We start from the raw sequence: 4,903 nt of genomic DNA, 5'->3' as shown, positions 1-4,903 counted from the left end.
ATGACGTGAGATTGCTTGAAAAGGGATGTTGAAGGTTGTCGGACCTAGTGTAAGAGGAAGGGGGGAGGGAGTCAAAGCCGCAGACTATGCGTGATTCTGGTGGTTCGCTGAGGCGATATCTGCGGGCGTACACAGCCGGATAACTGTGAAGGCTGCGCTTCTACTCGCGTCGCCAATGTACGGAATGTTCCCTTACCACATCGACGTTTGGCGGGTCATCACTTACTGGAGATAAAACAAATACATATTTCCCCTTGAAACTAACTAAAGGCAGAATAAATTTTTTATTTCAGAAATCTCTTGAAGCTGAGAAACAACCCATTGAACGAAGATAAACCTTATTCATTAATAAAAAAATCCACCTAATTTTTACATTTTACCCGGAATATTTATTGAAAGTAAATTCTAACCAAAATTAAAATAATATTTTTGAAACACTATCAGGTAATCCATTTTTCTAAAATGTGTACACGTTCAAATGACAAATTTTAATTTCAGAAGCCAGAAAATTAGGCAAAACCGTTTTATGATAGGAGGGAAGAAGTTTTATCAACGTAGAGCTACTTCTAAATATTTTATCATATCATTTTCTACTCCAAAATAAACAATATAGACAGTTAAAGTAGCGCCCAACGTAGGGCTCGAACCCACGACCCCGAGATTAAGAGTCTCGTGCTCTACCGGCTGAGCTAGCCGGGCTTCATGACAATACTTTAAGATCAATAATTATATACTTAATGCCTGGCATGCATTGTAAAGCCTCGTTCAAATTTTTGTAATTTGTTTGAAGTATGTACACATATATAATCTCTCTATGTCTATATATCGCTATGTCTCTAATTTACTGTATATGTCTATATGTCTCTATACCTTCCTCGATCACTATCTCTTTATCTCTATCTTTATCTCTATTTATCTATATATATTTATACATCTCTTTCTCCCTATCTCATTCTCTATACCTCTCTCTAGCTCTCTATCTCCCTCTATCTCTCGCTAACTCTCGATCGTTACATCTCTCTATCTGTGTCTCTCTATCACTCTATCGCTCTCTATCTGCCATTTATATCAATTTCAATTCTATAGTGCATCCGCTCCCATACACTGAAAACACAGGAATTACCGCTATACTATATTAAAAATACACGTTTGTTGAAACGATTCGCGCGCCACTTATTGTGAAATAGTTGTACAGATTTAGAATCCTTCACGTGCATGCGCATAACTACTTATTAAAATTTCATCGCAAATGGATGAATGGTATAGGAACGCATACGGGACAAACGACCATTAGTTTTTAACATGCTTTTATTAGCTTCAATCTGTATTGAAATCTTGGAAATCGAGTTTAACCTACTTCTGACTGTCGTATCAATTTAAAACTTTGCAAGTATATGAATTCCGGATGACAATAAAATAGTTCGATACTATGACCTGCTTAAAAGAGAGAGGGGGAAAGATCGTCATAGGGGCAATAAAACACTATTTTCTAGCTATGGGTAAAAAAAATAGATCTTTAAAGCTATGGGGAAATACAATGCTTTTCGTCTATCTATGAGGCCGGGGCATTGTGTAATTTGCCCAGGCGTCAACTGCAATCCACTCCCACCCCCTTTATCCCTAACCCTGCTGAAGGTCAACCACATAAATTTCGGAAATTTCAAAAATCTATTTTCTTTCGATTTGGAGTTACTCCGATCCAAGAGACCAAGGCATGGTGTAAAACATGCCCGGGGCTCCATTCACCCCCCCCCCCCCTTGTTTCTAATCGAGACGAGGTCATTTCCCCCATTTATTGAAAATCAGAAAATTAAAGTGTGAAGACGCTGATTTTGACGTGCTTCCGAGACCTTCGAGCAACATTAGACCTCTTTTTATGGTTGAGAAGGGAGGGGGGGGGGGGAGAAAATAATTGCTTCAAAATTTTCGGGACTTCAAATATGAATTTTATGGTGAATTTATTAACCAAATAGTAACATATAAATTTATATTTAAAACCATGCTTTATTGTTGTATCAAATAAAAAATAAAAAAATTAATCTTTAAAATTGTTCAACAGTGATAGAATAAACTACATCTCTGGATAACGTAATTTTTAAAATAAACATAAAATAAGAATCAAGTAATAAACAATATTAATTTTAATAAAAAAATCGTGGAGTGCTGGATATCAGTTGTCTTGATTTTTCTATCACATATGACTATTCGTTAGGATAGAGCTATCATGAAAATGAAAGGAGAGAGCACCCAGAGCTTTATTTTCCATTAAAATTAATTGATTTGTTTATTAATTGATTCTTATTTTAAGCTTTTAAAAATTTAAGAAGTAATTTTTTTTGACTTTTTAGTTTCTACAAAATAAAAGCATGTTTTTATAGTTTTTTTAAATATAGTTTTGTTATTATTATTAGCTATAGGTACGCTGGCCGCCGGCTGGCATGGAGTCCAGGAGGCTACGCCCCCTTCCCACCCGTGTGTGTCGCCTGGCCATTAGCAGCCTTCTCCTGCCCCCCCCCCTCCGCCCCCCTTCCGGAGCCGAAGAAACGCGGGCCCGAGCATGGCCTGGTATGTACCGACACGCCACCGCCGAGATGTCTGGAAAGTTCTGTGGTCCTCACCTCCGGGGGTGAGGGGGGAATGGGGGGGGGCGAGGCCTGCACCATCGGCGCGGCGTCTGGGTGCTTACACGTAGAGAGGGTGGAGTGAGGCGTTTCTCCTTCGGGGAGGGGGGGAATACCAGCGGAGCCCGAGCGATCAGCGAGAGTGAAAATGAGCGATTGGCCCTCGGCGAGCGAACCGGACCTATCGGGAGGCGATACCAGCGACACACCTTGAGTGGAGGCCTGGCGAATGATAGTTGGGGACTGTACTGCGGCGCGGTGTGGGTGAGTGTGCGAAGGAAGCGGACAGAGGCGGACAGAAGAGCGAGCCACTGTCGAGCCAAGCTCCAGCGGAAAGTGATAATGTTTTATTGATCAGTGTGAGACTAATATTGTTGTGGACAGAAATCTTGAGTGAAGTAATTTGTTTGATAATGTAATAAAGCAAACTTAATTAAGTTAATTTGGCTATCCTTTACGAACCCAGCCTTCTACCCCACAGTTTTCGTAACACTATATAGAACAGCGTTTATATAGATACGAATTTTATTTACTGCCCAATTGCTAACGCTGGCTAAGGAGCCTGGGACCCCACGGGGAATGATTGCTGACCTGTGACGTGTCGGAGCTGTAGCCGGCTCTAGTATCTGAGTGATGCTCTCGCCAGGACCCCATAACGGGCATGTGAAGCGAATATACAGCCTCTCCAGCTTACGGCAACCCATAGCCTTCTCGTGGCGCATTGGGCAATGCCGGGGGTGCTCACTCCTATGACTTCCTCGGTGTGTCGGAACGAATATTCTGGTAGGCTTGTAAGATGTGGACATGTTGCTACACCCTTGGACCATCCAATCAATTGTCGGGGGGTTTTGGAACCCCAAGCCCTAGGCGGTGTCTCAAGGCATCGCGGGCTCACAGCGAAAAACCCAGGATTCGAATGGAATATCGAAGGGTGGATGTGTGGCTCGGAGCCGCCTCCGGCTGTGTCAACCCGGGCTTTAATTGGCTGTAATATATTTGGCGTGGGAGAATCTGATGTAACTGAGGATACGCCTGGGCCTGTTGGGGGCGACTCGGCACCGCCGCCTGCCCGGGATAGCATTCTACCAGAATATGAAGTTGTGCCACGGGACTGATCCCTTACTAGAAGAAATGTATTCCCTGCTGAGGTTTCCTGAGACGGCCCTGGATCGGTGTAAGATATGTACTCGTGGTGGCAGTGGCAGCTCCTAAGCTTGGAGTACACTCAGAGGAGTTCCCTGCTCCGTTGACGAGCGGAAGTGTTGAGCTACTTAACGCTTAGGTACCAGCCTGCTGAGCTAGTAGAGGTAGATTTCCTCGGCTGGATCACGAGCAACTGGGTGATCGAGGGGACCCAGGGATGTGATAGGTGAGGGTGCGTGTCGGTACCACTTTTTTTAACTAACTTTTACTCGCCCTTACTCATAGGAACTAGGAGATGTCATACCAAAAGGAATGATTGTGTACTTTCTAAGTCTGAATGTATGGAATACTACTATCTATGAATAGTGATGCAATGACAACACATGGCATCTCTGAAGCATACTTAAATTCCTTGAAATTGGCTGGTGTAAAACCCTGTTTTTCACTTTGAGGATATAGCCCCTGCCACTGTCCAACCTTCAGGGGTACAACACAAAATGACGTTAATTAACAGTCAAAATTCAAAATGACTAAACATAAATAAATGTAGCAAACTGCAGAGTAAATAAGGGACAAATGTAACAGAAGGCAAAATAAAGCCCCTTCAGAGAAAATAAGTGCAACATTACATCTTACTGTATTATATTGAATTCTACTTTGAATTATGAAAATACTTTTGTACAAAAGTGTACATTTGGCAAAAAATTAAAGAAAAATTAAATAGTCTCTACAAATATTCATTGATATGGGGTGTGCCACCATTCTACTTATTTTTACGTCTGTACGATTTGCGTCTCGGAACGACTCGTAAACGAAAAGATTTCAAACGTGTGTTTAGTTGAAACGATTGCCAGCTTGCAGGTTTGACACAAACAGGTCCGGGAGGAAAATCATCATAACTGCAATCTCGTAAATTATATTTAGTTCCAAAGTTTGATTTCGTAAAAGCGCATTAGCGCGGCACGCCTAGTGTAAGTATCCTGTTACTGCGCCGCGTCCACCTCTTTCCCGCTTCAGACACACAGCAGTGCGCGGCCGCGATTACATTGCGCGCGACGCGCGCCCAGTTTGTTGCGCAAGGCTCATTTACACTGAGCGCGCATTGCCTCGTACTCCCAGCCACAGACTGTTTCGTGGAG

General features: G+C 42.6%; 1 non-coding gene across 1 annotated transcript; it reads right to left on the bottom strand.

Annotated features, from left to right (window-relative positions):
- Positions 1-626: 626 nt before the first annotated feature.
- Trnak-cuu (transfer RNA lysine (anticodon CUU)) lies at positions 627-699 on the bottom strand. Its single transcript has one exon. It is a non-coding gene; the product is annotated as a tRNA-Lys (tRNA).
- Between the last annotated feature and the right edge of the window lie 4,204 nt (positions 700-4,903).

This window comes from Bacillus rossius, chromosome 5 (genome assembly GCF_032445375.1).
Source record: "Bacillus rossius redtenbacheri isolate Brsri chromosome 5, Brsri_v3, whole genome shotgun sequence".
Taxonomy (NCBI): domain Eukaryota; kingdom Metazoa; phylum Arthropoda; class Insecta; order Phasmatodea; family Bacillidae; genus Bacillus; species Bacillus rossius.
This window is presented reverse-complemented; position numbering and strand designations above follow the sequence as displayed.